The sequence below is a fragment of the Castor canadensis genome, chromosome 9 (genome assembly GCF_047511655.1).
Source record: "Castor canadensis chromosome 9, mCasCan1.hap1v2, whole genome shotgun sequence".
In the NCBI taxonomy this organism is placed as follows: domain Eukaryota; kingdom Metazoa; phylum Chordata; class Mammalia; order Rodentia; family Castoridae; genus Castor; species Castor canadensis.
In genome coordinates this window covers 15276181-15297702 of record NC_133394.1, presented here as the reverse complement: position 1 = coordinate 15297702, position 21522 = coordinate 15276181, and the positions used below count along the sequence as shown (strand labels likewise).

The 21522-nt window shown below is 38.4% G+C and overlaps 1 non-coding gene across 1 annotated transcript; it reads left to right on the top strand.

Annotated features, from left to right (window-relative positions):
* The first annotated feature begins 15866 nt into the window (after positions 1-15866).
* Positions 15867-15973, top strand: LOC141411170 (U6 spliceosomal RNA). The gene has a single exon (XR_012436010.1). It is a non-coding gene; the product is annotated as a U6 spliceosomal RNA (small nuclear RNA).
* The last annotated feature ends 5549 nt before the right edge of the window (positions 15974-21522 follow it).

The window sequence follows — 21522 nt, the reverse complement described above, 5'->3', positions numbered from 1 at the left end:
GACTGGACCTCCAGCATCCATCTTAGGCCATGTGTCAACCATAAGAATAGAGCCATGATTAAGAATGGAGGGGCACAAAGGTAGAATAAGCAGCGTCCCTGTCCTGTGGTAGGCATTAGGTTCTACGTACCAATCTCCTGGCTTTTATCACAAAAGAAAAAGAATAAACCTCTATTTTTCTCTGGACAATTTAATTTGGACTTTCTGTTGTATGCAGCTGAATGGAATTTTTTTCAGAAATACCACAATAAGTGCTATTTTAGTTTCTACCTTCTGGATTCAGATACTAGTTTTTGAAAGAGAATACAAAGTGATACATTTTACTAGGGAGGGAGATATTGCTCAGATTTTTACAAAGAGAGATGTTTTGAGGATTTCCTAGTACTGATGTCCTTTGAAAAACATTTTCACAGATGATTCACATATACATTCATCCCTTTTTAATATTCAAAATAAGGCAACTTGAAAGAGCCTAGAAGTAAAGGGATGAAAACTTCAAATGTCTGAAAAGCCAAGAGGGACTTTGTCAATTCTAAATCCCCACTCTTTCCAGTTTAAAACATCATTACTTGCTCTACTATCTTTTTTGAGTAGGAATTAAAGCAGATCATCTAATCACATTCATCTATTACCAAAATTATTCCAAAATTAGTTTTATAATTTTTTGAAAATTGGTTAAGTTTTCTTGGCTGTGTCTTCTTTCTGGTAATATTAAGCATGATATTCCCTCTTGGGACTCATGAAACCAGGTTGTCATATCTGAGACCTCACCATGCTTACATTCTTACAATGTCATTTGCATTCACTGTAACTGTCAACAAACTCTATTTTCACTTAGGGAGAAATGCAATGGAGGAGGGAATAGAATTATTCTCAAGTTGCTACTCAACTTATTTGCCAGTTTTGTTTAGTATAGACATATCTTTTGCCTGTTTTATTTGCCAAAAGGCAGGGAAAGAGGAACTCATCAATTACGTGCTTTTTAAAAGTTGGAAAATTTATACTAAGGAAAATTCATCCAATCAGAAGCATGGTTGTGAAGGTGACTGATATGGAATCAGCTTTCCTTGATGCAAACTAAGATGGGATTCATACTATTAATATTATGTAATTGAAACTCAAGCAGAAATTAATTCTGAATATGGGAATCAGAGAAGGCTTCCATGGCACTTCAGCTGGATGTTCAAAGACAAGAAAGAAGATGAGAATTGGAGAAGATGAGGAAGTCACCTAGATAAGGAGAGAGGATGAGACACCCCACGCTAGTATTGAAACAGCTTGTAAACATGGGCGAATGAGGAAAGTTAGACTCTTGGAGGCAGGGAATATGGGAAGAGATGTGGTTATTCTTACCTATACTCTTGCTTTTCAAGGGCCTTTCTTATAAAAAGGACAGAAATGCATTAAAAAAATGGCTGAGCGACAAGGAAGTAGAATGAAAGGGAAAATTGGATAAGAAGAAAAAAACACCCAAAATTAGGCTGCCAGGCATTGCAGGTGAAGTTGAAACTGAGTCCTGAAAGGATAGAGCCACAGAACATCTGGGGGAAGACATTTCAAGCAGGAGGAGCCATTGTGGTGTGTCTGAGGGACCAAAAGTGAATCTGAATAGAGTTGAGGCAGGAGGTAAAGTTGGGGGATGGATCACATAGGAGTCTCTTTTACACCATGTAGGTAGCATGGCCTTCAGTCTGAGTGCCCAAGGAGATCATGGTGAGAATTAGGCACCAAACTGGCCTGGTTTGGTCCATGGTTTACCAGATCACTAACTGATACATTGACAACAGATTAGCGAGAAAGAAAGAGGCAGGGAGTCTGGTGCATAGATCCCAGAGAGAGATGGTGGTGGCAGCCTAGATGGTGGCAGTGGATTGGGAGGTTGAGTCTTGAGGGCTTATGGAAAGATTGGATGTGAGTTTGGGCAAATGGAGAAGGAGGAATGACTCCCTTAAAACCCCACACCTAAGGTATCCTACCCAGGAAGAAGATAAATAAAGCAGAATTCTCTAAACTTCTCAAGAGTCCTACTCTATTTATAAATTATGGAAGATAAACAAAGGTAGTGATTCTGATATAATCAAAATCAAACCTACTTAAATCCTACTCTCACTTCTAAAAGTCTGCCACTTTTAAACATATATTATCTTTTCAGCAAAATAATCCTACTTTAAAATCCGAGCATTGATTCCCTAAAATAAATATAATTCTGTCTGGTAGGTGCAAGGGAAGTTTTTTTTCCTTGCAGCACTTGAATATCTCCTTTACTTTAACTAAATTTTCTTGTTGATTCAGACAATTTATAGCTTAACCTCTTTTTCTGGTGTCAATGATGAAATATTCATTCCCTGTGATGGTAGTAAGCAGATTCAGCTAAATAATGGGATAGCCCCAAACTAACGTAACCAACGGATCTAATAATTTCTCCTACCAAGACTTAGACCATATTTACAGTAAGTAGCCAAGAAGATGGATTTGTTACACTTCCTAGTTTTGCCCATGATCTGGCAAAATGATGAACCAAGCAATCCTAAAGGTAGAAAGAAGACATATTGTCTGGATGCCATGAAGTCATTTGCATGACTAATTAGTGGTTAAAAAGCTCTTTTGAAATAGTTTTGCAACTCCAGAGGCACCTGCACATCCATGTTTATTGCAGCACTATTCACAATAGCCAAGTTATGGAAACAGCCAAGATGCCCCACCACTGACGAATGGATTAAGAAAATGTGGTATCTATACACAATGGAATTTTATGCAGCCATGAAGAAGAATGAAATGTTATCATTTGCTGGTAAATGGATGGAATTGGAGAACATCATTCTGAGTGAGGTTAGCCTGGCCCAAAAGACCAAAAATCGTATGTTCTCCCTCATATGCGGACATTAGATCAAGGGCAAACACAACAATGGGATCGGACTTTGAGCACATGATAAAAGCAAGAGCACACAAGGGAGGGGTGAGGATAGGTAAGACACCTAAAAAATTAGCTAGCATTTGTTGCCCTTAACGCAGAGAAACTAAAGCAGATACCTTAAAAGCAACTGAGGCCAATAGGAAAAGGGGACCAGGAACTAGAGAAAAGGTTAGATCAAGAAGAATTAACCTAGAAGGTAACACACATGCACAGGAAATCAATGTGAGTCAACTCCCTGTATAGCTATCCTTATCTCAACCAGCAAAAACCCTTGTTCCTTCCTATTATTGCTTATACTCTGTCTTCAACAAAATTAGAGATAAGGGCAAAATAGTTTCTGCTGGGTATTGAGGGGGTGGAAGGAGGGAGGGGGTGGAGTGGGTGGTAAGGGAGGGGGTGGGGGCAGGGGGGAGAAATGACCCAAGCCTCGTATGCACATATGAATAATAAAATAATAAAAAAAATAGATTTGCATTACTATTTCATGCACAAACACTTTTAAACATGTGAGAAATATTTTTTTCAAATTTCAAAACAAAAGTTTTCATAGCTCCAATAAATGAGAAAGTCAGTAATATTTTACTTCACTGTTGCTGTTTCACCACATAGAAGGATTTCTTTTTGAAAGATGTATTTTTAAGTGTCTTTCAAAGAAGTTTGCACTTGGGCTCCTTGTGGTGCCCAGGAAGTGAAATGAACCATAAATGAGACACATCAAAAGTAACTTACAAAGAACTTTTTTTAATATTAAAGTGATGAATCAGAGATCAAATTAACAAGTCAAGGAGTCCGCCTATAATGAAAATCTTTTTCCAACATAACACTTCATTATAAAGGGAGTTTTTCTATAATAGAAGCAAGTGTAATTACATTTTTATATATAATTAGGACATTATTATCATTTCACCATATCAAAGTTCATTATAAGACATCTCCAATACATTTTTCATAGAGCAAAAATAAAAAGAGAACAGGAGTCCTTCAATTAGACTCATATAAGGACATCCGCAGAGACTCAGAGAGGCTGATCAAACAACTCAGTCCAAAAGGGACCAGGTAGAACCTACGTTGCTTTTATGACACAGAAATTACTTTTTTTTTTAATCGCATCTTGCATAATTTCTAATTATAGTTTTCATCCGCTCCTATTCAACCATAAGGAATTAAAGATGCAACATTTCAGACTGCAGCTCAGCTTTCTCCAGCATCCCAAGACTCATTGTTTACTGGGCTTGGAGTTCTTCTCACTACACATGCCAAACAGGACACAATCTCCAAACTACCCTGTTCCACCAGCTTTATAAATATAGCACTAGAAGAAAGGAACCCTAGTTTCTGTGGAACCCCAGCACCTTATAATATTTTCAGAAGAGAATTAAAATAGCTTCTAAAAATAAAGTTGCCTATTTTGAAGCATTGTGTAACAGAAATGTCTAGTGGAACATGAAAAGTTAGTCACATGTCAGGATTTGCAAACGTGTGCAAATAAATTTTGACTTGTAGTTATTAACGTATTAAGATGTTCAAAGTTAATTGACAAGATGCATTTTTCATGTTTTACAGTGAATGTTGCTTTTGGAGATGAACTGTGAAGAAAATATAATTCCTGGAATCGACTCTCAAAACTCCAACATCAGAATTTCTTTTCTGTTTATCGAAGCCCCCTCACTGAGCAATGCCCCCATGAGTTTGTTATCCATGAGCTTGGATTTCAAATGCTCAGCCATTGCTCTATCTGTAGGATGAGCGGGTCTGTGCCAGAGAAAGGTTTTTTTCTGTCCAGAGTAATTAGAAAACCGAAATTCAGCACTTGGGGCTGTGGAGAGCTTCTGCCTTGTACAGTGAAATGGAGACTCAGGAAACTCCTTTGCTGGGTCAGAAACTGGGCTTCCTGACTCCATAGCCAGAGCTCTTTCTGCTCCACTCTGTTCTTCCAGCATTGGTCATGTTTTACTGCAATTCCCACACTTGTAGAAAAGAATTTTTTAAGTGAGACCTATTGAAACTATTTTGGGAATTGAGGGAGCGGGGGGGAGGAGAATGACGGAGGGGGTGGCTTCAACTATGATATATTGTAAGAACTTTCGTAAATGTCACAATGTATCCCCTAGTACGACAATAAAAAAGAAAGAAAGGAAGGAAGTAAGGAAGGAAAGAAAGAAAGAAACAAAGAAAGAAAAGAATAGAATTTTTTAAATTCAATAATTATTTCTGCTACACTAACTTATCTTTATTTTTAAAAGATTTTTGGTGTGTTTTTTGATATGGTACCCTACTTTTTAATTTTTTTCTTGAACAGCAGTTTGGTGTTAAATAGTATGTGTAAACAAATTAAATACATATAGGTTATCTCCAAAACTTATGATTCAGAAGGGACCTCAATGTTGTCAGGTTTATAATTTTAGATGCCAATTATTATTAACTATGTAATTCCTGTCCTATCTCACAATAACTAAATGCTTTGACTGAAAAATGAGCAACTTTATATTGTGGACAATACTGTCATTCAGTTGTGTTTGTGTGCCTGGCACTTGGGGTTTTCAGACTCCTTACCCTATCTGTGGCATCTGCACTAACCCATGTGTTCAGTCATAGTTGGTTTTCCATGCTCTAACTTTTTAAAATTTATGTGCTGTTTGTAATTCACATACATTTGTTTATTATTTCTTCCAGTACAGACTTCTTAGAGAAGAAAATCTGTTTGATTCATTGGGACATTTTGTAGTACTTGGTAAAGGGCTCTGCCCACCGAGGCTCCTCAGCTAATATTATTGTCTTGTTTTCTGCTTATCACTCTCACGTTATGGATTTTTGCCTGCTTATTTCATTTTAGTTCCATGATAGTGCTATGTTCCAAATCCAATGGAAATTTCTTCCTCTTAAGATCATAAGAATACGGTTGGGAAAAAATGGGAACTGAGTGACTATAATAATTATATTACCATGCCCTTACTGCATTTGTGATAAATACGGGGTAAACTTCTGGATGACTTCCTAAGGAAATGTCAAGTATGCACTTCTTATTTACAGAGTGACATCTTTTCACAAATCAAAGAAAGTACATCTCTTTCCACTTTGCATTAGAATAGAGGGGTGGTGAAGGACCTCTTTTAGCCTATCAAAGGATCGATCAGAACTTCAGAGTTTGAAGTTATACCGATTCATATGTAATTATGTTGGCCAATTATTGTGCTGTATTCACAGGAGGGGGAAGACAGAGACATAGAAAAGAATTCCCAGACCACATAAACTATTGCTACCCCTCCTAGCCATCGCTCCCACACTGTTTACATAACATTGTACCCTTTTTTTGAAATGAAACTTTCATCTGTGAAGAGAATAGCATTAAAATAAAGCGCAAAAAAAGGAAGCTACATTTGGAACTGAGCAGTATGCTGGAAAGGCTTGCATTTTAGAAATGTACCTTTCCTTCTCCAGAAGGAACCATTCTTCACTTCATCATGTTTCCAGTAAAAAGCTCTAGACATGATTTTTACAAATTTAAGTCCAAATTGGACTGGTTTATCACAGGTTCCTTGAGGTTAATGTTATTATTTTTCACAAAAAGCATGTGTTGTATTTGTATTTCATTCTAGATGGTGGCTATAATTGGGGCAACATTCAGGATAATATTAAAAGGGGTCTTTTGTAGCACTTAATGGGGTGACCAGTTCTCAATGCAGGATATGATTGTCTTGCACAGGAAAATAGAAATTTCAGGATTGACAAATTTAAGTATCCAAATCTATTCACTTTATCAGTGTTCTTAACCCTTGTTAGGAGGTAATTTTTGAAAGACTGAAATGATTTTATTTGAAGGCTTTATTTGTAAATTCAACTTGTTAACATAAAACAAATCCTGATATCATTTTCCAAGTGAATTTCTAATTTCATATTTCTAGTCTAGAAAATTAGGCAGACCATGGTGAACTGTCATTTACAGGAGTAGACCTTTAAATACATAGCTAAAGAAATATACTTTCTGTTCTTTTTTCTTCCTTTGCAGCTGCTCTTAGAAAGCTGTCTCTCCAGCTATCTGCACCATGCTGCACCTGCTTTGCACTCCTCACATGGTCCATCCATGCTAGCTGTGTGTTTTCATTTGGATAGCTGTTTAAGGACTGACCACCATGCTACAAGCAGTTTTTCTGGGGTCCCAGCCTACAGTAACGTTCGCAAAGGGAGCACAAACATCAGACAAATGCTGTTACTATTTTAAAAATACACTTGCTTGCTTTTCCCTCGCCCTCCTTTGGGAAAATTGCTTTACCCTGGAGACCTGCCCTGGGGATGAGGCACTGTGAAGCAACAGGGGTGCTGGTGGCCAGAATCAACTATGTGGGAAGCTGCATCCCCGGCTGCAAAGCTGTGATGTCGAATCTCAAGGGCGCTTGGACAGCTGTCATGGCCAGCTCATCTCTTGTCTTTTCTGACCTCTTCTGACCTCATTTCATCCATAAGTAATGTCTGCAGTTTCATCCAGTGGACGATGCTCCTGCTCTGAGAATGCAATTATTAGAGTCCAGCGGTAGACCAGTTGGCCAGATGAGGGTGGCGAGCAATCTCTCCCAGATGCCCTCAGCTCCTGACAGATGGTCCTGTCAATCGGTGTTTAAAGACACTGTATGCTGGTTCCCTTTGAGTCCCCTTTCAAGCTGTATCAGCCAAGATGATTGCAAGATAGAAGGTCCAAATAGCAAAAAAGGGAAGTCTGAAAGCACAGATATAGGGTGTGACAGCAAAAAAGGACACTGGGTACACTAGCAGGTGACTAGTTTTGAGGCATTCTCCAGAAGACTAGTCTCAGCAACATTCTTTACATTTCCTTCTAGTCCTTTTATCCTAAATTCAGGGCTTCATTTTTCCATGCTGCACTTATGTGTGAATAAGGAAAGGCTTCCTTCAAGTTGGACACATCTCTTAGATTTCAGTCACGACTTGCTCCTCAGCAGGGCATCCTTGTTTAGGGCACAGCTTGCTCAACTGTCCCCATCAGTCATGCTTACCTACTGTGTCTTTAGTACCAGCTGCAGGCAATGGCTTTCTTCTCTTCCAATTGAAGAGCTTGTCACCTCCAAAATGCACAAGTCCTGGACAGTCACTCCCTGAAGCAAAGTTGTCCATGTAACCATATAGTCATGCTGTGTGTGTCACTGGGGAGGCCCACATGTCACTGTTATAGACCACTACCTTTGTCACAGATACTTAATCTTCATTCTACAGAGGGATGGAAATTCTTTCCAAATACAATGGGAACTCTTTGCTGGTATTTATAGTAATCTGCCACTTTTCTTTTCTCATAAAATAATGTGGACTATACATGCTGACAACTATTTTAAACAAACACAGTCCTTTTTTACGATCTGTGGGGGAATTTTGCAGTCCATTTTTGTCACTCACTGCACCCATTCAGACCAAGGTTATGAAGCCTATGTTAACATTAATACTGTATTTAGTGCTGGCAGAGGAAACGGTGCATGGGATCTGGCTACAGTTGTCTTCACAAAGCTCACAGGGTAAGAGGAAAGAAGAGTGGCCTTTCTGTCATTGACTATATTAGAACCTTAGGAACAGGGTTCTTTTTACTCAGAAAGATGCCTGGGAGGCTCAACAGGTTTCCTCAGAACTGCTCCCTCCCAAGGTGAGAGAGAACTGGAGGGCAGGAAAATGAGGTGACCATTAGTGAATGTTTCAGCTGAAGCTCTTTTGAGCAAATTGATGTCCTTCCAATGTTTCTTATACCCAACCTCTTTTCCTCAGTTCATTCTGACATCCCAGTCAGGAGAACTGCACTCATCCTCAGTGGCCTCTTGCTACCCATCTCTTATAGAAGAGCCAATGTCCTTCCATATAGCCATCAGAGTTGCCATAAAAAGGACATCTGATCAATCATTGTCCTTCCTTTTTGCTGGAAGCTTCCAGTTGTCTCCCCTTTGTCTGTAGGGTAAATTCTAAGTGCCTCAGCTCAGCATCTGAGACCATCTGTAGAGTCTGCTGCTCCAAACCCATTTCCCTAGTCTCCTTATCCCCAATCTCCCAACACAACCTAAGTTCTGGCCACATTAACATTCCAACCATTGTCCAATGCCTCTGCTTGCTCAGGACTTCTGGCCTTTCCACCATGTTGGTCCACAAGGTGAGCTTTTCCTCACCCATTCAAGATGCGGACCACAAATGTGGCCTTCCTTCCCACATCTGGTAGAGCAGATGGTGTTCTTCTCTCTAAGCATGTTTTCACTCCTTCTCCAGACAAGATGTTGTAGGTTTTCTGCTTACAGATACGCTTTCCACTGCACTTGGAGTTTTTGGAGGGAAAGGGTTGTGTCTCACTGTCCTCATATGTTAGGGACCTAACAAAGTGTCTGGCATAGAACAGCATGCTAATTAGTGCCTATTGAGGGAATGAATACATAAAAAGGAGATTGGCTGTGTCTGCCCTAAGGCCTTATGTCATCAGTGTCCCCGTCATACATTGTTTAAAAGGACTCTATGATAAAGCCATTCCATGATGTTTTCAGAGTGAGTATGTGAACAATTTGGCACACATTACCTTCAATAATTAGAAGAAGAGGCTATGAATGCTTTGAGTGGAGATACAAAGAACAAAGTACAGTATATAAGCAGAACCTTTGTCCCTGCTTCCTTACGGTCCTCCCATTATCAGCAGTTGGGTCAGACCTCTCTGTACAAAGCCATTGGAAGCCTTTATTTTCCAAGGCTTGGAAGAAGTACGATAATGCTGTTTGGGTGATTGTTCCACTGGGATGCCAAGACATTTTAGAACAATGTTGTGATGCTCGGTTGTACCTACTACCACTGAGACAAGCCCAGAAGTTAAATTATGAAGCAAACGTAAGCTTTGAAGAAATTTTTATTTAATCTGTATTCCCCTGTTTCATCTGCACTTCCATCCAGCACAATCTGCATCATTATTAACCACATCAACTTGCTTAAAAAAAAGTAAAAAGTAAGACATCTGTGTTATAGCATTAATATATTCAAAGGTTTTTACTTTCATCTTGCAGGCATTAACAGTGAGTAAATGCAATGGAAGCCCAACTTACGAGTTAGCAGAAGAAAAATATACTTTGGAGCACACAAAAAGAAGAGGGTCTTGCAAAGAAAAAAAAAACAAAAGAAAAAGGGAGAAAGAAAAAGAAAAAAGAAGATGTGTTTGGAGTGGAGGGGACAACCAGGTTGGGAATTATGTGAAAAGCAGAGATTTATCCATAAAAAGTGTCTTGCTATCTTCCATAGCTTAACTTCTAATTGCCAGCACAATTTCTAAGGCACTGAGGCAACCCTCTAGCAGTGTGCTGAAGGTGTGTTTGTGCTGCTATGCCCTCTGGCTTGGCTGCCAGCCTATTCCCTTAGATCAGAGCCAGAAGGCAGACTGTTTTCGAATACCGATCACCTCACCCGGACCTAATCCTTTGAGTTCTCTTTGGCATCTATTCCTTCTGCCAGTTTCCTCTTCTGTTCCTCTCTTTTCTTCTGAAGTTGACAACAAAGACATCCTCAGGGCCCTCCTTGATGTAAGACCACTCTTGATGTTATTACAGTGTGTTTTTTTTGTACCCTAAAGTTGTGCTACTTTTATATTCAGCTAGCACAATATTTGCACACCAGAAGATAAAGAAAATGTGAATATGTTATACAGAGCAATAGTTTCTTTTTAATTTGTACCTTCTGTGTTTTTTGATGTAACCCTTTTCCTTCCCTGTCACTCATCTACATACCTGATCAAGAACCTGAAGGTCTCCCTTTATAGATGATGTTACTTCTATACCTTAAATTGGCCTGACCTGCCACTTTTAATTTTAAAAATATGGCTGTATGGGATATGGATGAATATGGAATTTCTATGAAGCACAAAACTTTTGAACGGTGCCTGTCCTCTGTGATACTGAGTTTTAAAAGGGAAATCTCCAAAGAGCTAATTAGTAGACAAGCAGAGCTCAGCCTGAACAAAGCTGAAAAGATAGACGATAACTAAAAGGACCTAGCCATGGCTGACAAGAATCAAAGCCCTGACAGAGAGCTGGCAGTAACCTTGGGCTGCTAACTGACAGGGACAATAAAAAAAAAAAACTCTCTGAACCTGGCGGAAAGTGACAGCCATACTCAGGCTCTCTGAAGAGCACAATATCTCCACCCCAAGGAAGTGGTAATCTTCCAACAGGCAAAACCAAAGGAGAGTTGCTGCCCATCCTGACTCCAAAAGATGTGAGCTGGCTAGAAGCAACGCTCAAGGAGGAAGACAGGGCAAGGAGGCCCAGGAGCTTTGAAAAGTTACTTGGAAAGTTCTAGGCTGTTGATTAACTTGAGAGTAGGAAATGTCTGTCTGGGGTTGTTGGAAAATGTGGGGCAGCTCAGGGAGTAGAATGAGCCAGGCTGCCTCTGGTGGCCCAGACAGACAGGCTGGCACAGAGTAACTGCCCGGAAATTCATATTGGAAGAAGCCCATGCCTGCCAGGACTTGCAGAGGCCAACAGCCAACAAAAAATGGTTGGAAAGAAAAGGAATGACCCTGGGAAGAAAACCTGAGGCATGCAAGGCAAAAGGGCAGCTGAGAGTGGAGAATGATGTTCAGGGCCATAGTGGTTCCTTGTTAGAAAAATACTTTGCAGGTGCCAATAATTTGTCTGAGCAGAATCCCATTTAAAAACCTATTAAGAGGGAGAGTAAACCCAGAAATAATGATGTTCGGTCTTTAATTCACCATGAAGAGAGAGGAAGTTATGGAAGGCTTATATGAGGTTTAGATACCAATGAGTCCTATTCTGAAATCTCAAGGATAAAAAATTTGAGAGAAGAAAAGATTCTTCTGTTAACTGAGTGTTCTTAAGTTTTGCTGTGTTTATGACACTCCATTATATATTTCCTGGACATCGGACCAACTGTATTTAGGAAGGAAGTCAACCAACCCCGAACAAAGTGCTCCAATTACAAAGGGGGAACTTGAAAGCAAGCTCTTAAAAAAGCATTCTGCTTTCAAACCCAAATGCTCGTAACATATATTAGGTGGTTTTCCTGATCTCTAAATAAGGTCTTAGCTCCAGACAAGTTTTTCTGGTTCTATATTTATTCCTCCCTGTGATGCTAAAATCTAAATTCTTACTGACATTCTAGCATGGGAGATATGATCAGCAATTGCAGACTCTGGGGATATTACCTCAGAGGGAAACAAGCCACAAGACCAGGTGAAAACTTCAGAAGTAAAAACCCAAGGGATTCTTTAAAAATAAGAGCACATAAATATGCTTAAATTCAAGGAAAATGCATCTCCAATTTCCCACTCAGACACCAGTGCTTGTAATTGTACACCTTGCCGTGGAGGAATTATAAAAAATGAAACTGGATGTTTTCTATTTATCTTAAGGGTGTCATCAAGGTCTCCGGGTACCGTACCATACCCCGATTCCCACAAAAGCACACTTTGGGCTAGTTAAAAGGTTTGGTTTCACGCATAGGGCGTCTGATCTTATATGTCTGTTGAACTTGAGCAAGAGTGACAGAGCATTGAGAAAGGTCTCTCAGGTCAAGCCAATATTGAAAACTCAGTTACTAGAAAATTGGCCCCATGAACTAAAATTGGGGGAAAGGAAGAATTTTCTCTTTGGATTTGGGCTTGAGATTCGATATTCATTGTGGAAAAATAAATGTATATCAGGAGCAGTGTTTTTTTTTTTTTTAACATATCTGTTCACATTTAGAGATGAATGGATATCTAAAACAAGCTTTTTTTAAAAAAGCAAGGAACTTAAAAGCTATTATAAAGCACAACCTAGCAAATATTTAGTTTTGAGTAGTCCTTAATTCACATCTATAGGAAGAATAAGAGCCTTCCGTTTTATATCTGAAGATGAGGTTACTAATTCATCCACAGTAGAGTAAGTTGTGAGTCTATTTGCTCTAGGAATGGAAAAAGATTTTTGGTGGAGCTTAGCCAAACCTCTTCACCCTCCATCCGTAGCATATATTTGTGGTGCCTGACCAGGATTTGCACAAATGATAGGGACCTGGGAGTGGTCCCTTTTATTCAGTTGAGCTTCCCCAAGCACAGAAAGATAGAAAAATGAGCTATATGACCTCTCCCTGTTAAGAAGAAATGAACTGAAGTGGTTGAGCCCTGTGGAATTTGCCGGCTTTGATGTAAATCCAATACTGCTCTTGTTTTTTGTTTTTTGCAGTATAGGGGCCTGACACCTCCTAAGTAGATGCTCTACCACTAAGCCACACCCCAGCCCCATTACCACTTTGATTTTAGGTAAAAATTAAGCTGTGAAAATCTAAATGCTTGATGATCATTGGTAGGCAGTGCGTCTTACCACTACAATCTCTTCCTCCCCTTCCTACCAGGAAGTATTCTCTGTTCTCATTTTCTGCAGCTCTGGCTTTCATTTGTCTTCATAAGACAAATCAGCTTGGAAAAGCAAAACAAAAGTTGGCTACTGGGTCCTCTCTAGCACCAACAGTAGTATCTGGCATACAGTTGCAATGATAACTGGCAGACTGTAGGTGTTTAGTAATAGTTTTTGCAATAAATATTGGTCTTTTAATTGAGAATCAGACAGCACCCCATCCAATTTTTTTAAAAAGAAGTCTCCATATGAATCTTGATTAGAATTCATGAAGAAACAGGCTGATTGCTTCCTCTCCTAGTTTTTATTGGTGGTTCTACCTACTTGATTGGTCCATGTATAACTTGTTAATGAAAAACCTTTGCTAAATTTGATTGATGAGTGCAGATGTTTTAAATCCTTCCTCTCTGAGCACATGCATTTGTTTGCATACGTAAATGATTTTGCCTTGTGGCCCTCTCTGAGAAAGTCTTGAAGTATGTCCTTAGCAAAATTGGAGAGTTGAAACCACACAGACATCTAGACACAGATTATTCATGCTTCATTGACATAATTTCAGACAGATGTGATGTCTTCAGTGGGAACTCTGTGACTCACATGAGCTTCTCAGTTTTTTTAGCCAGCTCTTAGCCTTTGTAACAAACTTCTGTGTGGCAGCACCATGTGCACCGCTGCCAGTACAAAACCTTAGGAATACTGAACTTTACCAGGCTCTCCTCACTGCATTCACTTCCTTTTCATTCTCCCTTTACACTAGAGAACAATTTTTTTATTCTAAAGGGCAATATTGATTTTCATTTAAAAAAAGGAAAGAGAAGTGAGGTCAGGGGTTTAACTCAGTGGCAGAGCATGTACGTGGTCCTGGACACAATTCCCAACACAGAAAAAAAAACAGAACAGGAAGAAAAGAAAAAGACAAAAAGAGAGAGAGATGGAGATAAACTAGCATGAGTAGTGAAAGTGATACACATACCTTATGATAATTTTAATATCACCTAGGAAAATTTCTGGAAGATAGCAATGTGTTAAATACCAAAACATTTCTAGGAAACAACAGAGAGGTATCTAATATCTTTCTTTTGGCATGAAGGGTCACTCTGGCTTAGACTTTGCCCTAAATAGTCAGTACAACCTCGTCCCATTATTTTCCTGATAGAAGCATATATTCTCTCTTTTTCTCTCTCTCTCCCTTTCTCTACATACACATCAGAAAAAAAAAATGACTGTCTAATTCAATCAATCAAAAATACTCCAAAGCAATAATATCCACAAATGCTTTTTTAAAAAATTTTTTATTCATTTATTCACATATGCATACATTGTTTCGGCCATTTCTCCCCCCTGCCCCCCTCTCCCGCCCCCTCCCGCTCTCCCTCACCCCCCTGGCTTCCAGGCAGAACCTGTTCTGCCCTCTTCTCCAATTTTGTTGAAGAGTAAACATAAGCAATAATAAGAAAGACATAGCATTTTGGCTAGCTGAGATAAGGATAGCTATACAGAGAGATTCCTAGCATTGCTTCCATGTACAAATGTGTTACAACCCAACAAATGCTTTTAAAGCAAGAATTTTTAAAAAGTTAAGTGTTTTAAATTTTGATCTTTTGTGACTATAGTAGACAAGTTTTTTTTATAACTTTTTTTTGGTGGTGCAGGTATTTGAATTCAGGGCCTCACACTTGCCAGGCAGGTGCTCTGTTACTTGAGCCATGCCTCCAGTAATCTATGTTATTTTCACATACATTGACTTTTACTGTATTTTAGTGGTATTGACACAGAGGATCTGTGATTTAAAAAGAATAATGTCGTTAATTATATTAGGAGAAAATCATTAATTACAGGGGCATGGCTCAAGTGGTAGAACATTTGCTTAGTAAGTACAAGGTTCTGAGTCCAATCCCTCCCACTGCCAAACAAAAGTAAAATACAAACAAAAACTAAAAATACAAAAAAGGTTATGTTCTTTATAAATAGCATTTAATTGAATTCAACAAATTCTCAGTAGAACTACTTGGCTTCATTTAACTTGGTTTTTAAAGAGATCTCATTGATTCAGAGGAAAAATGTTAAAAGAAATTCCCATCAAATGAGGATTTCTTAAAACAATTTAAGTGAAGAATTCTTTTAGTACAGGGTGGAATTGTTCATCTTCTCAGACATTCTTGTGTCCCAACCATGGTTATGAAAATGTAGATACGACTTATGTTGACTTGCTTTACTGTGTGGATGGCTCTTTGTTTAACCTGAACGGAACAGTATCTCTGGTTTTATTCTCCTATTTACCAACTCATCGCTCAGTAATGTGCTATAAATAAGTTTCCACAAATGAATACTTTCTCCATTTTCTTGCTATTGTTATTGCTTATTGAATAATAGCAATTGCCAATGTTTTATAAGGCTTTGTATAAACCCATTAAAATGTATGCCTGCAGAGTAATAATAAACATATTTAATAATCAGTATGACAGACATTAACCAATTAGAGTGAATGCCTGCTGAACATATCAATAAGGATGCAGCTATAAAAATGCTTTAACCAGTTTGCTTATACTATTGAATACCAGTCCTGTACATAAAAACTTCCAAAAATGGTGCTCTCTTCGGCAGCACATACACTAAAATTGGAATGATACCAAGAAGATTAACATGACTCCTGTGCAAGGATAATATACAAATTCAGGAAGTGTTCCACAAAAAAACTTCCAAAAATGGACTTGTCATGGACAACATAACGTGTACCAACAACAAACATGTTAAACTCTGCCTGGTGTGTTTGTGTGTGAGTTTGAGTATATACACTCATACATACAGATATATAGATATATATATGCATACATGAATAATTTCTGACTTCCAAAACAGCTATGTAAAGTACATCACTCCAAAACACATCACTGTCATGGCATAATGGATTTAGAATAGTCCACAAAAGGCAATTTAATAGAAATATTGTACATAGGTAACTAAAATTGAAACATATTCACTTAGCCAAAATTTTCCTTTATAGCTTAAAAAAGAGTACTTGTACTTACCATACAGTTTTTATTTCAGGCCTTTACAGTCTAAAATATGGTATATTAAATTTCTATATCTCTATTTGTCTGAGCAGGGATGGGTAAAAGTTCATAAACTTAGGATCTGTAGCAATAGCTCCTTATTTAACTGACTGTGACTCTAGGTTTCCTTTTCCTCTGCTATCCCATTTGTAAAATGATAATTTCAATTTTAGTGCACCTCCAATACAGTGAATGAGAAATGCAAACATTTCAGAAATAAAAGATGCACAATAGTGCTTGTGATAATTACAATAATTTCTCCCACTTTTCAAATAAGCATCACTAATGGGATCTACTACGAGATCTTCAATTTTGTGGTAAATACAAACCATTGTGGTATTTAAATTTAGAACTACGCTCTGAGAATTACACCTTGTTATATATCAGGTAACAATTTCCATTTTAAAATGGCTTATTGTACAAGCTTTTTGGTGATTATTTTCTTGATTTATAGATGGCACAATTTAGAGAGTAAGTATGCTAGAAGCTTCAGAACTAACCTGAGACTTCCAGGTTTTTGGTTTATCTGTGAGGCCCATTCTTGTGAATGAAGTGCCTCTTCGGGGCTTTAGTCATTGATGGAAAACATATCCTTTCTTCTTTTCCATAAGCTGTCACAAAATAATATTTAATACTAAACTAAATAAATTTAAAAAAAATCAAAATAACTTCTTGCTATCATAGCCTAATAATCACTTCTGGGTTAACTTCTGTAAGTGAAGGTGAACGTACCATGCTTTTCTCTAAGTAATTCTTTTCAATATTTGATCATCACATCAAATGACTGCATTCATCACAGATTTGATTTTCAGAGATTTAATGAAGTTTGCTCATAGCAAACACTGACAATGGGTGCACTCAGCCCTGGGTTGAAAGCATTGTAAAAGCCAGCAGCTGCTCTGTGTAAGGGGCTAATTATGCATAATGAGTGTCTAATTTGAGAACAGCACAAGCACATTTCATCTAACCAGCAACGAAATTGATGTGACATGCCCAATGTATCTCTTCTAAATTTGTTGATTGACCTTACTGAATGTAAGGGTGAGGAGTGGTTGTTACTCTCTATTCCTGGCTCAGGAACCAAAGAAGGGAGGAAATTTTGCTTTGGGAAGGACTTACAACTCATACATACTGCTGAGTGAATCTATGTGACTTACTATTTCAGCAGGAATTCTTGGTTCCAGTAATTAGATGCTACACATTGTCAATGAAGATCAATTGTGCCTTTTTCAATATACCTGCAAAATATAAGGGTGCATGGTGATTTCCACATGATGACAAATTCAGAAAATTAACCACAACTGTCTCCCTTAATAACCTGTCTCACACTTCTGAAATATCATGGTTGAAATATATCAGCTAAAAATAAATATTTTAAGTGTAACTAGAAAATGATTACGGGTGCCTCTGCCTTCTTTAAATTTCATTAATTAGGGTAGACAGTAGTAAGCCATATACCAATTTGGAATGCATAGAGGCCAATCTCCATTGTGTCACTCTCTGTTGACTCAGCTCTGTGAGAACAGAAAGCTTTTCTATCCAGCTTGTCATTCTACCCAAAAATGTCTATTCCAGTGCCTGGCACATAGTTGACAAAGAATAAACTTTGGATAAATGAGACGATGGGTGGGAGTAAAACAATTGTGGTTATCTAATTGTTTTGAATGCTAATGGTGTCATATGTAGGCAATTGGGTGTGCAGTTCCTTTTGATTTCTATTTTTTTCTGATCATTTTTGTCTTCTATAGAAAATATAACATAATATATTAACACGGTGAGCTGAGACCCTTAGAGGGTTGACTCACCCATGCTTATGTATGATCACGAAGTAAATGTTATGACTACTTAGAAGAAAGAACACATTTTTTAATCACTAAAACTTAGCCTCACATTCCAAGACATTTTAACTCTTATGGCCTAGGTCCTTTCCTTTAAATACTTACCTTGGGCTGGAGATATAACTCAATGGTACAATACTTGCCAAGCATACATGAGGCACTGGGTTCATTTGCTAACACTGAAAAACAAAACAACAACAAAAATTACAACAAAAACAAAAGCAAAAACTCACCATGAAGAGTTGTCTTGTTAGGTGAGAAAAATGGATTTAACTGTCTAGCATTACATCCAAACATGTAATCAGTCTCAATCATGCATCAAACATCTTCCCTTTCTTTTAGAGTTATGCGTAGATAATTAGTAGATTCAGATTGAGAATTTGAGTGATAGAATTCTTAGCAACACATTAAAATATTAACCTTCTCTTTTAACTTCCCTGTAACCTGTGAATTATGCTGTTTTCACTTACAGCTCGGGAAGGTCTATCATCTGCTGATTTGATCCAGTCTCTTTACAAAACATATAAACTGGCTCTTGCCTTGGATGGACTCATCATCCAAATTAAACTTTAGAGCAAGAACAGGAATGGTTACTTAAAGGAAATCAACATTAAGTTCAATGGGCTGTATTAAACGTACATTAGATCCACCTGAACTGTCCTCTCCTCTTGACAGGATAATTGCAAGGGTAAGTAGGGAGGTTGAAGGGTGGAGGGACTGCACAGATGGTGGGAGAGTGGAAGACAGGTGTTTGAATAGACACAACTTCCCACTAGGTCTGTCCAACTCAATGATTCTCAGTATGTTTTTCCTGCTCCATAAGTTCCATTTGTATTCATATTGGTTTTGCAGATTGCTACTGAATAAACAGATAATAATGACATTAAAGTGTGTTTAAATATTAAAAATGACATCCATATAGGTTGATTTAGCCATTGGAGGTATAATTGCGAACATGGTGTCTTTTGTGGCAGAAGGGCTCCAGTGTTTAAAGCCATAGGGCATGGAGTGTGAAAGCTACAAGCAGCTTTGGCTGCCAGGAGAGAATCACAAAATCTTAAGAATTACATGTGATCACTTATGCTAGATTGGGCAGTGCCTTGTCCTCCCCAGTTCCCATCACCACTAGAAAGGAATAAGCATGTGTAATAGGTCAGATGATGTCAACATCTTTAAAAGAATATTTAGGAATATAGGAAGACCTTTTATTGGGTCTGGCCCTGACAGAGACTACTCTAACCTAACTGGCAATATTTGCTCAAAAGTCCTTGAGACAGTCATGCTGGGATGTTAGAGGCTATTGTATTAAGTGCATACACTGGACTCTATAGTTTCAGAATAAAGTCTGAAGAAGACAGCACTTGCACACAAACCACATCAGGAGAGAACAGTGTCAGGCTCACTGTGGAGAAAGTAATGCCAAGGAAGTAGGGAACCACAGGTCCTGATATACAAAGTGCTAAGAATACTTCTCTTTGTTCCCAACTACATTTTTTCCTTCTGCTTTTTAATAGGAAAGGACCACAAATTTCTTCACTTACAACAGCTAGATGAAAAGGGATTTTTATTTATTTGTTCATTTGTTTACTTTTACAAATGTTTTGGCAGGACTAGGGTTTGAACTCAGGGCCTCATGTTTGCTAAGCAGGCAATCTAGCACTGGAGCCACTTCCCCAGCCCCAAGATGAAAAGGTTTTGAACAATGAGTATCACATTACTGTCACGGGAGACAAAGCAGGTGCCATTCTGAGTTTGAAGACTCAGACTTACTATCTCCATTCTGATCCTCCATGCTTTGGTCCTGGTGGAATGATGATACCTTGGGATGGGGGTTGGGAGGCAGAAGGAACTTTCTTTCCTCTCTCTGCAAATAAATGCATAGCAAACATTGTACATACCCTACCTGAGGCAGATTCCTTGGGATCATGAACAAGTCTAGGTTGTGGGAAATGAAAATCTGTTACTCATTTACCCAATGTGTTGTGAGCTTGTCATGTGATGGAAACCATAGCAGACACCGGATCTGCCATGTGCAAGATGAGCAAGATGAACAAGATGAGCAATGATGAGCAAGATACACATGGCTTCTGTGCACACAAATAATTATACAAGTAAGTGTGCAAGTGAAATTATGTGAGTTGACATACATAGTAGAAGTAAAATACGCAGTGTAACAGAGTGACCTGGCCCTAGGCTGGGACTGAAAAAGTTTCCCACAGGAAAGTAGCATTTAGGCTGGGACAGGAAGTGTGAGTTGTTAAAGAGCTAGATGAATATGGGAAAGTGTTCCATCCAGTCTTATGGCAAACAAACATGAAAGCTCTGGGTTGAGAAAGAGCTTTGCATAGCAGGAGAAAAATGAGAATCAGTGTGTTTGAGTGAAGGATAAAATACACAGAGGCAAGCTGTGTATTTAAACTGGGAAGTTTAAATTGAGGCTGAGGGACAACACCTTTGTCACTTCAGCATATCATGAACAACTGGGAAGAGCAAAGAAAGAGATGGAGAAAGAGACTAAGAGAGCACTGTAACTGATGCAGTGAGAGATGGTGATTTGGACCAGGCTGACATATCAAGGATGGACAGAGATGCATATGAATTAGCTTTTTCCCAAAACTTACCTGGGTTATGACCTTTTTCACTGTTAATTAGGCCAAAGCATTTAAATCATTTCATATTTTCTGGGAAAGAATCGCTTCCCCTCCTGTGAATGGGTGCAGAAATACTTAGTTCTTAGTCAAGAGCACTAGGTGGTACAGTCAGGCACCACCATGGAAGAGTCCAACCATGGAAGGTTAATTCATGTTTACTGGATGACAATGGATTACAAGTGAAGCTGTATCACTTTTATTTATTAATAGTGTCTTCTATGCAATGTACATTGAGAAAAAACTGGCTGCATGCAAGATTATTGCTATAATTCATAAGATTACAAAATACCTAGATTGTCATAGGAAACTTAAACTGCAAGAATTATAATTGGACACTATTTTATTTAGATCACCTATCCTTCCTTACTGATATGGCTACTCCATGTCTTCATCTCTGTTTCCTTTTTAACTTAGTCCACTCTTCCCTGCTGGGCTGTCAGTTGCCTGGGAGAACCCTCTGCATCTCACCACTTTCTTATTGTGTAAATTCTTTTCCTCTCTGTTTTCCCTTACATTTCCTGCCCCTTTCCTATTTGTTTTGGAAGCGCTCCCATTTCTCTTGAGCCTGCCATTTCTCTTTTGCTACTTGTAATATCCCAATTTCTTGCCCTCTCCTATTCTTTGAGATTTTTTTTTTTTCATACTCTCACTGATGTTTTCTCTCAGGAAACTGACTTTTCATAGGAGAGAGGGAAGGTAAAT